We start from the raw sequence: 17909 nt of genomic DNA, 5'->3' as shown, positions 1-17909 counted from the left end.
AGTAGATGGAGTAGATGGGGGAACCACCTACTCACAGGAGTGAGTAGGTGACTACATTGTATTTGAGGTGCCCTGTAAAGTCACATTATGTGCTTAAAAGCTACAAGAGACTTTTATGTGACTCAAACACTTTTTTAAATGTTTTTTTATTAAATTTGGTGTAAAATCTAGAGCAAATCTAGAGTTGTCAAACTGTGGTACATGCACCAATAGTGGTACTTGGGCTCTCTCTGGTCATACACGTGAAATCTCCATTTTTTTTTTTAAAGATAACAATAAATAATATACTAAATAATATACCATTATGGAGGTATGCAAAGACGACAAGAGAGCTCCTGAGGCTCTTCTGGGAGCTGGAGTCAACCAGAAAACATCTCCCCAAGCGTGAGTCTTCTATGAAGAGCAACCTTTCCTTATTGCCAGTGCTTGGGGGGCTTGTTTCCCTGGAGCTTAAAACGGCAAAGGAGGCACGGTGCTGTCACGCTGATGGTAAAAACACAGCCCTTTTCCGTAGTGCCGCGATCCCAGCCACCATCTAATATATTAATGCAATACAGTTGTTATTATTATCACTCGTCACATCCTGTTTATGAGAGTTAAAATAAATAACATTCATATATGAAATAAAATTGTCTAGTGTAAACTGTATGTCGTGTTAAATAGGCCTATACTCCTGTACTTTAATGTTGGTCATAAGGGTGGTACTTCAAGAGCCATATATTCTATGAGGTGGTACTCATTGTGAAAAGTTTGATGTTACGTCCCCACGTGATGTTGAGAACCACTGATCTAGAGGCAAGAAGAGATGTCAGTTACTGTTTGCGTTTTTTATGACTCCCAAAATGTCTCTTCAAGCTTGTCTTTCAGTTTCATCAGCAGGAGCTGAAAGCTTGGTTGGTTTGGTATGGTTACCCTAATTCATTAATTTATTGATCTACATGCTGTGATATGTATGCCTTGCTGCTGTCAAAGAACAGTTTCATGACATAAAGGAAATTGCTTTGAGAAAACACAACAGTCTGATTCTAAATGTACTAGATTATAGTGGGAAAAAAGGACAAAATCTGCCATACCGTGATGCTCTTTGTAATATTCAGGAAGGTTCCCGCAGTTTGTGTCCATGAGCTTGTGTATCATTCAAGGTCAAACTAATTTTACAGTGTCTTGATAAATCAGTTGCTGGTCATGCTTCAGCTATTCCTCCTTCTCTGTCTTCCTACACAGCTGTGCACAATAGAAAATGAGGTGAACTGTGATTTTCATTGAATTCCTTCTCACTGTGCTTTAAACCTCTAAACCATTCATACAGCAGACATCCACTGAAACCACTGTAGCTCATGCAGAAATTATTTCTATTCTACAGGTTAGTTCACTCAAATTTGCCTTGCAGGCAAGTTCTGCATTCACAAGATTATCAAAAGCTCCACAGATAAATGCAGCCATACAAATGTAACATGCACAATCTGTTAAATGAAAACTTGTATCCTGGTGATAGAATTTGGAGGCTCAAGAAATGTATGCGTGTATCTTCGGTAAAAAACAAAAAAACAAAATCCAAATAAGCATTTGTCCCACCAGTGAAAACCTATAGCCTACACAGGCTGAAATATTTTTACAGAAATCAGGATGTTTTAGCAGGTAAATATTTAAAACGAAAAAGTAGTTCACTGATAGCTCAAAGCTAAATTGCTTTCACCCTCAACTGCTGAGGTTAATAAAAGGAAATGAAAGGTAATATGTAGGAGCTTGCACTAACACAGCTGATCAGAACCTTGGATTCTTGGGTTATTAAAAACTGGGCTTCTCATATGATATAAACAACATTATCTGCTACTCAGCACCACTCAAACACATTTAGAGACTAGCTGGTGGTCATAATGAAACATTTAGCAGCTAAACACAAATCTCCTCTTTTGGTAAAAGAAACCAGATCCCCAAATGGCCAAAGCTTTTATTTTTATATTCATATTTATTTTTATGAATACATTTACAGCTTATTATACATGATACTGGCAAGCACGCATCTGCCAAAAGTCACAATAAAAAAGTCAGTGTGTACAGATATGTACCTCTATCCGACCTGTACGGTCGGAAGGGGTCCAATTTCACTGCATATGCATGTGACAAATAAGGGCTATCTATCTATATACAGTTAAAGACTCCAAAGTCATGCCGATATCCAAAAGGGGTGTGATGAAAAAAAGTTGAGAAAGAAATTTAGACTAAAAAGTCTGAAAATAAATAAGGCAGACAATAAAAAGTCTGATAATGTAGGGAAATCGCTATGACTTATAAAGTATTTGTTTTTTTATTTGTTCTTGAAATAGTGTCAAAAACGTTCGCTAACGTAGCCTAAGTCACTATTAGCTAATTGCTAGCTAATTGTGACCTTCTGATCTACTAGTCTGCTACTATATTGCGCTTTACCTGCCATGGAGCTGATACACTTTATTATTTTAGTCTGTTAAAAAATTTCAGAATAAAAGGTTCTTTTTACAGAAGAGTTCCAGATCCAGGAGACAGCAAGTAAAAATGATGTTAACTTGTCGATGCCCAGCAGGATCAGTTTCTGGCTTTTATTCACATCAACATTTAACTGTTGGGTGATGGCACAAAGACGATACAAAGGGAGAGAAAAGGAGAGAGCAGAATGAAGACAGCAAAGAGAAAGAGAGAGCAAAAATGAGTGAAGAAGCAAAGATTGGACATGTAGTCAAATTCACCAAAAGTTATAAAGGTGCAGCTTCTGTTGTACCCACATTCATTGATGATAATTTCAGATAAACTACCAGTCAAATGTTTGGACACACGCTCTCGTTTAATGGTTTTTCTTTATTCTTACTGCTTTCTACATTGTAGATACATACTTTATATATTTGATGTCTTCAGTAAGATATATGGAATTATGTAACAAAGAAAAAAATGATAAATAACTCAAAATATGACTTATATTTTAGATTCCTGAAAGTAGCCACCCTTTCCTTTGTTGACAGCACCACAAACCCTTGGTCTTCTTTCAGTGAGGTTCATGGTGTAGTTGTGAAATATTCTTCACTTCACAGGTGTGCCTTGTCAGGGTTTTTTTGTGATTAAGAGACTGAAATAATGTTGTGTATGTTTCTCATCTTATCAAGTTCGCCAGTTGCAAGTTGCAAACAGCATATTCCAGTAATATTAATTACTGCTGAGATTATGATTGGGAGCTGAGCTCCCCTAAAAGTTTGAACATAGAGCAGCAACTGATCAGACATATCATTTTGTACAGCTATATAAAATACTACTGATATTGATTTAGACTCTTTCTTTCCAACTGATCCTTTGGATTTAACTTCGGGAATTTACTAAATATGTCAATCCTAAATATGATGAATCTTCCTCAAATAATAGGGTACGTACCACAGACCATTATCCCTGTGTATGTGTTAGAGATGGCACGATACCACTTTTTTATGTCCGATACCGATATCATAAATTTGGATATCTGCCGATACCGATATGAATCCGATGTATTTTTTAATCAATAAAACTGTTTTTGCTGCATTTTGTAAAAGTTCATACTCAAGTTTAAAAAAAAAGACTAAAGCTATTCTGTTATACCTGTATGCAAAAAATACGCTGCACCCAAAATATTTCATAGTTCAGCAATACTGATCAATCTAATAAACTTAAACCTACACCATCCTCCCTATTCTGGTATTTTAAAGAGTACTTAGCGGAAATATTAAGCAACCTAACTAATAGGGCTGCAAACTCCCAGCAAAAAAAAAAAAATAGGGAACCACCCCCAACCCTCCACCTTGTGATGCTTAATCGACTTAATCAACTTTAATTTAATGCACATGTAAAAAACAACAACAACAAAAAAAAAACAAATGCGCAGAAATCAATTGTTTTTCCACAATAATTAAATAGATTCAACATATTTCCTCAACAGAATTGCAGACTGCACAGATGGTACGTTCCCAAAAGAAAAAGTACTACAGCTTACTAGGGTATATTAGACTTAACAGTTACTATATACAGTAATGTACTTCTATACATTTTACATCAGATTAAAACTTTGGGTGTAAGATTCAGATAATTATTTATTAAAAAACTAGACATTTTAAATGAGAATGAGGAAGAAAAGTATGTCTTTGTGCCCCCCTTTTCCCTGTTAATGCCCTAACCTGCCCCCCTGGCAAAACTTTGCTAGACCCGCCCCTGCACAGTTACCAGCCATCAGCTACGTAGAAAAGGATCCTGGTGTTATGCCCCTAGTCTAGGCGTGTAGAGACGCACATAAGGTTGGAGGAGAGAGAGGCAAGTACCCGCCCTGGTTCCCAAGCCAAACATCCAAAACCAGTTATGAGTAAAGAAAAGGTGATTTTATTGAATGTCAGGAAGCATAGCTCCAGGGTGAACCCAGGCCAAAATAATAAACAAAACCAACTAAGTCCTGCCAAAGGAAACTAACTAAACCTTAAGAAAGAAACAAAACAACAAATGACAATACTATCCCTCGCTTCCTAGCCCAGAAAACAGGAGAAAATTTTTCAAAAGAAAAGGTGGCTCACCACTTCAGCTACAGACTATGCATGCATAAGCACTGAGTTTATACACTAGTGGCAGCTCTCACAGAGCACGCTTACACAGATACAAAATCACGCTAAAAGTTGGAAACCAGGGCCAGGTCCGCATCTGCTGTCAAACTGCTCACTCGCTTCTCTCCCTCCCTCGGCAGCTGTCAGAGCGGCTTTTTGAATGCAGTCACGTGTTCCACGGTCCAATCGGCAGTTCACTACTCTTCATTAGGGGAGGGACCTGCAGAGAGTCTTAAGCACAGCAAAGAGACAGAAGCAAAGCAGCCCACACTAGTGATGGGATTTCTGGCTCTTTTTAGAGAACCAGCTCTTTCGGTTCGGCTCACTAAAAAGAGCCGGCTCTTTTGGCTTCAGGTTGTTTTGTTGCTTTAATTTATTTATTATTAACAACAATATAAAATTATGCAAAAAAGGAATTACTGATGTTAAAAAAATGTGGTTTTATTTATATATGCTTACATATACATAAATATATACAGTGGCCCCTAGAGACAAAGCACATACAAACTCCAAAAATCATGTACAAATTCCAAAGCTCGTGCAAACTCCAAAACACATTTCTAGCGTTAACTGAACTTCCAAAACAGAGCTACCTAGATCTCTTAAATTACACAATTGAAAGCATATGTGTATTGTTTGTGTATTTATACACAAGCACTCATATATATTCAAATAATTTTAAAAAAAAAGTTAATTTACCTGTTACTGCCACACACCAAATCCAGTCGTTGGTACTTCCTGGCTTGTGTAGCCACTAGGTAACAAAAGCACTGCCCCTAGCACTGGAGTACTTCTGTTGTGTTTTGTACGTGTTTTTGGAGTTTGTACGTGTTTTGGAGTTTTTAGGTGCTTCGGGGTTTGTACGTGTTTTGGAGTTTGTACGTGCTTCGGAGTTTGTACGTGCTTCGGAGTTTGTATGTGTTTTGGAGTTCGTACGTGTTTTGGAGTTTGTACGTGTTTTGGAGTTCGTACGTGTTTTGGAGGTTGTACTTTGTCTCTAGGGGCCAGCATAAATATACTTTTATTTATTCACTCCACATAAAATGTAATAAATAAATCATATTATACAAAAACCAACTATTTACATTTCAACTTTTAACTATCAAGCTTAAACGTGCTGCTGTTATTCAGCCACTGGTTTCCTCTTTCTGGTTCAAAGGGGGCCAAAAACAAACAAGAGAGACGGGAGTCGCGACAGAAAAGCCAATCAGCTGATCAGTTTTATGATTGAAGTAGCAACAGGAGAGGGAGGGAGAGAGGCAGTCGTTCCATATATCGGTTGTTTAGCTTAACATGGGAATGCTTTACAAACATTCAGAGATTAACTTACACATTTGCTTTACTTCTCTCTGGGATAACTTTCTCGGAGATGTAATGCCAGTTTGGTAGCGAGGCTCCAAATGCTCAACCAGACCACCGACAGGTCTCGCATGCCACAGCCGCTCTATCACGTGACGCATACTCCTCCGACGTGCTAAGGTTATGAGCTGAGTTACGCCATGTCGCAAGTTTTGTGAGCTGCTTTTGTGATATTTAATGGATCGGATTACATTTTTTATTTTTCTCCGATATCCAATCCAATAATTTAGGTCAGTATCGGACCGATATCAAAACGTAATATCATATCGGTCCATCTCTAGTATGTGTGTGTGTGTGGGACTGAAGGAGTTTCCACCTTAGGCTTGCATACATGGTGGCAATCACACACCTGCTCTGATGAGGTTGTTTGGGCAGCTTCATACGGAAGCAGCAGTGGATCAGTTTGCTGGATCATTGCCTTGTAAAGTTAGTAAAGAGCTGCTTCTACTGTTGTTGTTTTTTAGCTTTTTTGTGACGTCATGGTCACCAGGCTTTCTATGCGTGCAGTTTTAAGGAAAGGAAGGAGCTGGCTTTGGTGTTGATTCTGGGAGAAACAAAACATTGTCTGTATTTCAAAGGAGGCCTTGTGGAGACAGGACCTTCCAATTGCTTAGACCTTTTTGAACTGTGTTTTTAAACTGTGGTGTCAATGACATGGACAAAGAGCAAAGGCTTACTTATGGTTCCTAAAGTACTGAAAATCAGAACATGAGGAAGAGCCCTCAGCTTTGAGGCCCTTCTTCTATGGAACCAACCCCCAGTTTACCTCACAGCACAGCACCTTTGGCAAAATCTTATAGTTAGGGCTGGATCAGGTGACCTTGAATCCTTCCTTACTTGATTTGCCATAGGCCTAGGATTCTGGAGGCTTCCAATGATGTGCTCAGCTTTTCTTCTTCACTCATGTTTTTTCACTCTTTGTGTGTTTATACAGCACTTTGCATTTATTCATTAGTTATTATTACGCCTAGAGCCAATAGATGCACTGACATGTCCAAATGACATGAACAATTTGAGATGTAGTAGCAAGATGATAGGCAGAGTAAAAACAGTCGTTTGATATGAAATTTGCTCCATGCTTTTTGTTGTCACATGTGGTGTTGTCAGTGCAGGAAGAAATGTTAGACAAAGAAAAATATATCAATAGTGAGTTTTGAAATTTGGCATGTTTGGGGTGTATAGTTATAGTTTGTAGTCTTCTAATTGATTTTGTTGTTTGATAGTTGGATACCTTGAGAGGACTGTATAGACATGATGTAAAATGAACAATGACAGGATACAATGAATCTTAAAAAAAATAGATTATAATTATAATAAACATTGATTTAAAAAGTTACTAAGGCAAGTTTTCCTTCTTTATAACACCAGGAATAGCATCAGGAGAATAATATATCACTGAGGTCACCAAGAATCACTTTATACAACAGCGATACATTAAGCTCAGGGAAAACATTGAATTTGTGTATTACCAACCACACTGTAAGTAACTCTCAGCTGTCTGTTCACTTTACCTTTGTTGACCTTTTGGTTTGTTGCTGAAAAAGAAATAAAATTTTATATGGGTCATTTTCAAAACATTGGTAAATTACAACTATATATTAAGTATACTCCATTTTGTGTCATCATCTCTGCACAGTTTTAATATTGTAAACAAGAGGTGCACATCTGTTCCTTGTTGAACATCTGGGCCCTTTTTGCATATTAATGAATAATTATGTTAATTACTTCGTCACTAGTCCCTGCAATGCCACTGATTAAAGCTCTAAACGTAAGTTAAAAAAAGATTAAGATTTTGTGCGACACATTTTTGTAAGGGAAAGGCACAAAACTGTTACAATCCATGGAAATTCAGCAACACCACATTGCTTTCACTTGTACAAAGTACAATCCACACCAAAGGAATGGAGAACAGATGAAAAAGGTCAAGTTTAGCTTAAAGAATTCATGTAGGTATGTCATACATGGACTTTGTTTTATGAGTAAAACTCTAGTCACCATTCATATCTTTACCATACTTTTGATTAGATTTGTGTGAGTGTTGGTTTGAGAATATTCAGAAATATGTCCTTAAGTAATATGCAATTACATGATGTCAGTCATGAATTAAAATTAATGATAAATTGTAAGAAATGGAAGAAAATGGGTCACTGGAAAATAGAGAAAGAGAAATAGAGAAAGTTTACATCAGTTTTGATGTTTTTTCCTTGTTTAACCTCCTAAGACCCGAAAGTCTTCCACGGCATGCATTTTTAATTTCTCTTTGATATTTGGGCATATTGGGACCCAATGAATGTAAAAACAAAGAATTACCTGATTTTTTTTTTTATCTGATTTTTGTTTCCAAGAAAAAAATGAGAGCCACATATGAGGATATTTGTTTAAAATTTCGATAGAACAGTAGCAGTATAATGTCCTCAAAAGTGGATATCAGAGCAAAATTGTGTATTGAGTATTAAATAACCCAAAATGTGATGTCGAAGTACAGCAAATTTATCAGTAAAATTGTATAATTTTTTTCGTAAAATATTTTGAAAACAAAAACTAAAATAAAACCAAAAGTAACATTTTTTTGGAGTGTGTGTGTGTGTCTGTATGCACGTCCACAAACACGTAAAATTGGTGTTTAGGCAGCAAAAGCGTGAATTTAAAACTGGACACATAATGGATTGCATTTATATAGCGCTTTTCGGGACCCCTCAAAGCGCTTTACAATTCCACTATTCATTCACTCTCACATTCATACACTGGTGAAGGCAGCTACAGTTGTAGCCACAGCTGCCCTGGGGCAGACTGACAGAAGCAAGGCTGCCATATTGCGCCATCGGCCCCTCTGGCCATCACCAGTAGGCGGTAGGTGAAGTGTCTTGCCCAAGGACACAACGACCGAGACTGTCCGAGCCGGGGCTCGAACCGGCAACCTTCCGATTACAAGACGAACACCCAACTCTTGAGCCACGATCGCCCATGTACATACGTGTACTTGAATCCTTTCGAAATGCTTAATTGACTGGAAAAAAATGCCGTATGTTTATTTGCTTCCATCCATCCATTGAGGGTTTGTATGTATTACTGCATGGTCTGCCTTTCAATATAAAGGGCCTTGTTGTTCTATAAATAAAACTGAATTGAATTTTCTTCTGCTTACCCAATGAAGGGTTGCAGGGGAGACTGGAGCCTAACCAAGCTGGGTGAGAGACAGAGTCCACCAATTCAATTCAATTTTATTTAAATATCACAGAAAAACAGTTGCCTCAAGGTACTTTATATTGTAAGGTAAAGATGACACAATATGAGAGCGAAAAACAGAGATGACCCCATATGAGGTAGTAATTTAGCAACAGCGGGAAGGAAAAGCTCCCTTTTAACAGGAAGAAACTTCCAGCAGAGCCAGGCTCAGGGAGGGGTAGCTATCCACTGGGACCAGTTGGGGGTGAAGAGAAGAAGACAGGATGAAGATATACTTTGGAAGAGAGCCAGAGATTAATAATAATTAAATGCAGAGTAGTGTGTAAACACATAGTAAGAAAAAAAAAGAACACTCAGTGCTTCATGGGAATCTTCCAGCAGCCCAGTCCTATTGCAGTGTAACTAAGGGATTATTCAGTATCACCTGATCAAGTTTTAAGCCTAATCTATAAAGAAAAGCGGGTTTCTGTCTCCCAAATCCAAAACTGGAGCTGGTGTGACAAAAGACGGACCTGAACGCTGAAGGCTCTGGTGCCTAAATACCATAGGAACTACATGTAAACCAGCAGTTCTGGTGGATTTTTGTATGATATGTATAACTATGTAACTATATACACTATATATCTATGTGCACTAACCATATATATTTTAATTTTCACGTAGAGTCTTAAGCACAAGATATTTTGCTTCACCGAGGTTTATTAAGGTGTTACAGTAACAGGGCAGTTAATGTAAGGGGAGAGTTCTCCTGAATAATTTACTCTCCGGTAACTAACCTTCCCTAATACACACTCAACATCTTTCATGCAGCACAACCAAAACAGTAACATTGTAACAGAGATCCTGAACACATCATGATAAAATATCATATGATATAATAATAATATTATCATAATATTTTCCTTGCTGGTGGGCAGCTCTGAACACCACATCCAGAACACCCTGGATTTTGTTGAGAAGGTGAGAGATGTCATTATTGAGGCAAATGAAACCCTGGTCTCGTACGACGTTACATCTCTCTTCACTTGCATCCCAGTCACGGAAGTTTTGGATGTAGTCCGTAAGAGATTACAGGAAGACACCAACCTCAGCAACAGGACCACTCTCAGCATCGACCAAGTGTGTTTGCTTTTGGAACTGTGTGTTCATTCCACCTACTTCACATACAAGGGTCAGTTCTACAGGCAGAAAGATGGGTGTGCCATGGGCTCCCCGGTTTCACCCATCGTGGCCAATTTGTACATGGAAGAAGTGGCAAAGAGGGCTTTGTTATCCTACCCTGGAACACCACCAAGCCATTGGTTCAGATATGTGGATGACACCTGGGTGAAAATCAAATCTCAGGACGTACCACAATTCACGGATCACATTAACTCGGTGGACCGACACATCAAATTCACCAGGGAGGATATGAAAAGTGGCAGGTTAGCCTTTTTAGACTGTGAAATTTCCATCAGTAATGGGGGACATCTAAAAGCTAACGCGTACCGTAAACCTACGCATACGGATCAGTATTTAAGGTTTGACTCTCATCATCCACTGGAGCACAAACTAGGTGTCATCAGGACGCTACAACACAGAGCGAACACCATCCCCCACAGACACAGCGGCCAGGGAGGCAGAAGAACATCACATCAAGAAGGCCCTGAGTAAATGTGGTTATCCCAGCTGGACTTTTGTCAAAGCTGGAAAAGCACCTAAAGAAAGCTCCAACCAATCCAGGAGAGAAGGACAACCGCTGCCCAAGCGAAAACCTGTAGTGATCCCGTACGTGTCAGGAGTATCGGAGCAGTTGAGACGCATTTTTTCTAAACACCGGGTCTCTGTGGCTCTTAAACCCCGAAACACGCTGAGCCAAAAATTGGTCCACCCCAAGGATCGGGTTCCCCGACACAAACAGGGTAACATAGTGTACGCTGTTAAGTGCCAGGAGGATTGCCAGGATTTATACATCGGGGAAACCAAACAACCTCTGGGGAAGCGGATGGCACAACACAGAAGAGCTACCTCGTCAGGCCAGGACTCTGCAGTCTATCTACACCTACAGGCCAGTGGACACTCTTTCATGGATGAAGATGTACACATCCTAGACAGGGAGGAACGCTGGTTTGAGCACGGAGTCAAGGAGGCCATTTACGTGAAAAGGGAAAGACCATCTCTGAATCGAGGAGGGGGCCTAAGGGTACATCTTTCGCCATCTTACAATGCTGTGATTGCAGCCATTCCCCAACTCTCTGTGAATGGTACTCATGGCCATTGATCAGTGGTCTTTGATCAGTGGGTTTTGGTCAGTGGTTGTTCATCAATGGTCATGAGAATTTGCATAATTAAGATTAAGGAACTGACCTCCCAGCCCATTGTTCCTTCAGTGGGCTGGTTTCAGTCATTATGCAAATGTCCTGTTTATAAGATTGGGGAAACCTGCAGTCAGCTGAGACTGAAGAAGTCACTTGGATGAGTGACGAAACGTTTCTCCCACAAAACGCTACGTCCAGATGAACAGAATCAACTTTTGGAGACAGTCCTACATATTGTTTAATATGCGCATTGAAGGCAAAATGACTAAGATTCTTCACAGTGTTAGTGGAGGCCAAGGTAATTTAATCCAAAGTAAGCATTTCGTTAGATAACACATTCCTAACGTTTCTGAGTACAATAATACGGTGGCCCTGAGATGTCAAACGGACTGCAACTTAAGAAAACACCAGCAATAAGAAAAATGCTGCAAAAGCACACAAAGCACAACGGAAATAGGAAAAAAGAAAACACAAATAGGAAAAACGACAACGGAAATAGGAAAAAAGAAACACAAATAGGAAAAAACAATACGGACCAGTTGCAGTAACCAAAATGAGCTCTGGACCCCATGTGACTACCAGTTGTCAGGTGGCCATTTTGGCAACAACATGAACAGCGGCACTGCAGAAACTTTCAAGCCATCGGAGTATTCATCTCACTTTAATTCGCATGACATCGAGCTGTATTTCAAAAAGTTAAATAGGTTAAATATTACCGACCCGTAAAATGCTCCCAGCGTGCTTTTCAAAAGTATTTCAGCGGAAGAAGACGTCCCAGATCTATGCTATCTGGACATATATAACTACCTTATAATATTCCCATCTTTAAAAGCTTACAAAAGCCTGGAGGGTTACAAATGGACTCAATCTGGCTTTGTAACAAACATTCAGCTGTGGAATCTTCAAGCAAAAAAAATTCAGCATCATCACTGGAAAGGTAAGTGTCATATTATCCCAGGCGGTGTAACGTTAGCATTGTTAGCGTGGTCTGCGTTGTCGTTTGTTTACATTAGCTTGGCTAAAATGCGTCTGGTTGTCAGTAGCTATTTTGTGTTTTTGATGTACTTAACCAAAATTGTTAACATTTGTAATTGTATTTATAGGTTCTACATTCCCAAAGGCTTAATGACCCGCAGTTAAAGCCATAGGTAGTAGTGAGAAAAGACAGGGTTGTCTTGGGAGCGCATTGTAACTGCACAGCTGGCTTTGGTGAGAGCTGCTCACATGTGTCAGCTGTGTTGTTCAGTACATGGCAGCATACCAGTGGAAAACAAGAAGAGATAGCTGTTACATCTAAGAAGTGCAAGTGGGCCATCCCAAGTGAGGAGTCTTTAAAGAAAGTGGAATATCAGCAATGCAAGGACATCATTTTTAACAACTCTAAACAAAATTTTAAAAAAAGAGAAATCTGCAAAAGATCATCCTGGCCTCCCAACTTTTCCCACCTCTGCTCTGACTGCTGCTGAGCAAGACCAACTGTACCACAACCTCTCCCAATGCCACACACAAGAGGGGAAGATCATCAAACCTAAATTAAAATTCTAAATTATTGCTATTTTTGTTATAAATATAATTCAGTGTTTTATTTTGCATCTTACCGCTGAAGCAAGTGGCTAGTTTGTAGATTTTTGTTCACTGACAAAGGCAATAAAACCCTTTTTCTGATTTTGATTCTGATCTGTATCTGTCAGTCAGGAATATGAAACATGGTTAATGGAAATCATTTGATGTGATGGATGTGAAGATCAAAAAATAGTGAGCCCAGGTGACATGTGCCATTCTTTTATTCTGATATTTGTAGGACAAGTAAGAAAGCTTTCCCTTCAAAAGTCAAGTCACAATAAGCAAACAAAAAGTGAGAGTTAATAATGTGTATTTGTTGTTTGAGCACATCAGTCACATCATTTTCATTTACATCACTGGAAGGGTACCACATATTCAGATACATTTGTAAGCGCACAACATACACCCACAATCTTGTCAAGATAGGTCACATCATTTTCTCTGTCTATCTCTGTGAAAGTTATGGGGACAGTGCTTTGCAAGATCGTGTACTTTTCATGGAGAACTCCTATATGCTCTCCAATGCATCCATCGGAGTATGAATGTGTGTGTGAATGTTAGTTAGAAAGCACTTCGAAAATGTGCTTGTGAGAATGGGTGAATGCACAAGTTGTGTAAAGCGCTTTGAGTGCTCAGAAGAGTAGAAAAGCGCTATGTAAGAACCATTCCATTTACCATTACTCTTTAACCAGGAAACCCCTGTCTGCTAAAACTACATCTGGGAGCAAATGAGATAAAAAATTACTTTGTTCGGTAATAAACCAATCACTTGTGCGACCTCCCCATCCAGAGGAGATGAAACAAATAGAACGTTGAGGTCAAATTGCAATTAAATACTTTACTGTGTGATGTGACTTGTACAAGGATTAACACTGAGCACTTGCTAGCAATCTACTCGGTTTCTCTAGAAATATTTCTAAACAATCTGTTTGATGCAAACAGTCTTCTCAAAGCTGTTGTTCCGAAATGCATATGGCAGAGATTATCTTATGGATTCTCTGTCAGGCCACTAGACTTGGCACCAGTCTACAATACATCACACTGATACAGTGTTTATAAAAAGCTTTAAAACTGTGGTTAAGTCAATTTTAAAATAAAAAGTTTCATTAACATTAACACATACTGCTGAAAACATGTTAAACAAGATTTAAGTTTGAGAAAAGGAGCCACAAAATGAAAAACTGTCATGAGAATTGTATATGTTGGTAAACCAGTAAGAATATCAACCCTTTTATCATCATTATGCAAGCTCATTTGATTCACTGTAGTGTTATTCGTTTTTTCTTTCAGCAACACATTTTCAGTCCTCAGAGCTTGGCATTCTTGCTCAAGAGATTGGAGGCGTTTACCACATGTTTCAGTGCTGCATAATAGAACATCTTCATGGAGAACATCATTTCCTGGTTCTTCATTGGTGGAGTCCTTCAAATGCTGTGAGATGGGAGTTTCGTCTGCAGTAGGATTCTTGCTGTTATCTTGGGGATAATCGCTTGATTGACTGGTGAAAACACAAAAGTATATTAAGAGAGGCGTTAAGATATAAACCGCGTTTTCGTCAATCATTCTATTCCTGCAGTATACTACTATAGTACATGATACCACTACTAGCTTGTACTAAGCTTAGAACCAATTGTGCAGAAACATTTTGGTTTATAATTTTACCAAGTAGGATAAAGAGGAGTTGAACAGATTAAAAAGATATATTTTACATACATTAATTTAAGTATGATAGTCAGAGTAAGAGACCAAATCGACATGCAACAGAAACACAAGTAGGTCCAACATATATTACAACAGTTTGTTAGAGAAAGACTTTGATATATTCACCTTGGGGGGATGCCTTCTGCAGAAAGCTTTATTTGCTCTATTCATTGTAGCTTTGCTTTCTGTCTTCTGTTGAACACACCCAGTCTCATTTTTCTTCTCCTCTTCTCTGGAGATGGACTGTAGTTGAAAATAGATGAAATAAAGTCCGGACTCAATGGATTATCACTCTTTCTGCATACAAAATAAACATAAACATTTCAGTATTTTTACTTTAGAGCTTGCTAACTTAGAAAGCATGACAGAAAGCACATGATGCATGCAATTATGTGGTTTTGCACTCATCAGAAACCACAATGATAGTCTAGTAAATAATGAAAATACTTATGTTAGAAAGCTTGTATTCGGTAACTTACCCGATATGAAATGATCGCTGCACAAGCGGAATCCGACGACTGGAGGGTCCCATCTTTCAATCTTGTTTTGCTTACTCCTGGCTCTTTTAATGGCGCTAATCAATTTAGCTCACCTTTCCACACCTTTGGGAATGCGGTAAAATGACGTACCTTTCTTTTTTTGTCGTCTATTTGTACAACCTGGGGCGCAACAGTTATCAACTGTAAATATCAACACTTCACCGAGTTCTTTTGATTCCTCAGAGGTATCCGATGGAAGTCAAAAGACTGCTCAGTAGACCATTTAACACTTTACTTCTCTTTCACATTACTTCTAGAAGGGAGATGTGTCCTGCATGACACGTTGCCGCGGATCTCAAAATGGTGGTGTGCCCCTAACAGTTTTATTACAGAAGCTCTCTCATTCTAGTCTAAACAACAGTAACTTTCCATGGTTAGCCTCCTTCTCCACGGCAGTCAGCCAATTGCTGCCAAAATGGCGACGCCTAGGGGGGGACGAACCTGTGTGACATCATCTACCGGAGCTCTGGGAGACACTTAAAAGAAGTGGAGGATCTATCGGTTTTATGAGCTGATGCATGTAAAAAATTAAAGTTTTTGACAATGTCAAACTCAGTTCATTTGCCGAAATAATACATAGAGTGTTTACAGCAGGGCTTTCGGACTGCAAGTGCTCGGGCCCTAACTAAGCATTTATTTATGCAATTATCTGTCTGTGTGTGTGTCTCATTATGTACTTGTGTGCTTTCATCACTGCTCGAAACAGATTTCTTTGATCATGTACACAAAGGACTTCCAAATTTCTGTTGTTTGCAGGCACCATATCAAAGCATCCTTAGTGCAATGCAAAGCTAAGGGCAGCCACTGTGCAATACAGAAATGACTGAGACAGTTTCACTTTCAATTACATAAAGAATCAGACATTTCTTTATGTGAAATCATATCTGTCAATCGTTTGTTCTCTTTAGCAAGAGGGTTTATTTCCAGTATCTTTAAATTCATTCACATTAAATTTTGTAATGAATCCCACAGATTTCATGCTGTATTTGTTCACTGCACACACAAGAAAAAAAGATTTCTGTTTTCTGTGATTGACTCCTTGATACAGAGATCTTGTGTCATTCTGCAAAAACTAGCAAAGAAATTAACCTGAATTGGACCTGGAGTACTAAAAGCACCTAGGGCAAAAAAATAAGCCTTTGGTGTACTTTTTCTCCTTCATATTTGTTGTTTTTGATTTTGCCAGTGATGCCATGTTCCTTTCATACAGCATTGTCAAACAGATATAAAACATGGATTTCCAACATCCCTCCTCCAGGTTCTATCAGTCAGCCATTATAGCGAGTGGGTGTTCAACAGAACTAGGAGAGATGTGCATGTGTTCCCATAGAATTGTCACATGTACATGGAGACCGATCCTTTTGGGCATGGTGTACAGCAGTCTAATCTCCTTCTTAACACCTTTCCAGTGTGATGGCAACCCCTCCCTCCCCTGCTGCTGCTGCCATTTTACACCTAGATAAGTGTATCAGTGCTGCCAAGAGGATGAATCCCCAGGCTGTCAAGAACACAAGCTTGCCTTTCTCATCAATCAATTTGACAAGGCCAGCCACAGAGCAGAGCCTTCCAGCAACCTGCCCCTCCCTTCGCCCTCCACCTTATCAGCCCTGCTCTTCCACTGTCTCCCTCCTCTGATTCATTTGTGAAAATACTGCATCACTGTACTATTGCAGAACAAAAAAAAGGTGAACGAGATTGAGAGGGAAACCTTGTAGAAAGTAAAGATGGGACGGAAAAGAAGGATAGATAGATAGATAGATAGATAGATAGATAGATAGATAGATAGATAGATAGATAGATAGATAGATAGATAGATAGATAGATAGATAGATAGATAGATAGATAGATAGATAGATAGATAGATAGATAGATAGATAGATAGATGTGCTATAGAGGTGCTGTAGAGGTGTGTGTGTCCCTCCATGGATACCTTCCAAGGGAATAACTGACACACCATTGGAAACAGTGAATGGTGTTGAATGCAGCATGATGTTCTCCACATTTTCACTTGTGCTCAGAATGACCCTGTTCTAATCTTTGAAAACCATAGGGTGCCAGTGGTGGACCTGCCAAAACGTGGCATTGGATGGTAAATGCCAATAGGGTCTATTGTGCTGGGCAGTAAGCACAGGACAACTAGTGGATGGCTACCTTCATGAAGTCTGTATTTGAATGTTTGGTTAGGAGCATGTAAGGAATAACGGATACTGTGATTCAATCTTAATCGCGTGACATTTGCTCAAGCATCACAGATGTGTATCCAAAAACAAATCTGGTATCAGACATTATTAGATTCAGAGTGTTCACACAACCTTTCTTTCATTTCTTGGGCCCAATGTAGGAAAGGTTAGCAAGTCACATGTCTATTAAGCCAGGTCATATTTTCCTTACACTCTCAGTGTACACAGAATAACTAAGTAGAATTTATATTACACATGCAAAAAAGCATGAAAAGCCAAAAGTAAACATAACATGACACATTTTCATGTTTGCCAGCAGAGTATTCACTTCCTGGATTCCCAACCAATATAATAATCCCTACAAAGGCAAATGGGCACTAAAAAGCCAATCAGAGCTACATCCAGCTGACAGCACAATGCACAGGGAATAATCCTCAAGTAATGTATTGCCCATTAATAATTCACATTTATTCCCGAATGCTGCAGAGACAGTCACTGTCT

General features: G+C 39.0%; 1 protein-coding gene and 1 pseudogene across 3 annotated transcripts in view; both read right to left on the bottom strand.

The window, feature by feature from the left end:
- Positions 1-17909, bottom strand: part of ntm (neurotrimin) — a 384314-nt gene that overhangs the window by 290873 nt on the left and 75532 nt on the right. The gene's annotated exons all lie outside the window — the stretch shown is intronic.
- LOC146509295 (uncharacterized) lies at positions 277-14809 on the bottom strand (annotated as a pseudogene).

The sequence above is a fragment of the Neolamprologus multifasciatus genome, chromosome 10 (genome assembly GCF_963576455.1).
Source record: "Neolamprologus multifasciatus chromosome 10, fNeoMul1.2, whole genome shotgun sequence".
NCBI classification, from domain to species: domain Eukaryota; kingdom Metazoa; phylum Chordata; class Actinopteri; order Cichliformes; family Cichlidae; genus Neolamprologus; species Neolamprologus multifasciatus.
Note: the sequence above shows the minus strand (reverse complement) of the source record. Positions and strands in the feature narration are given on the sequence as shown.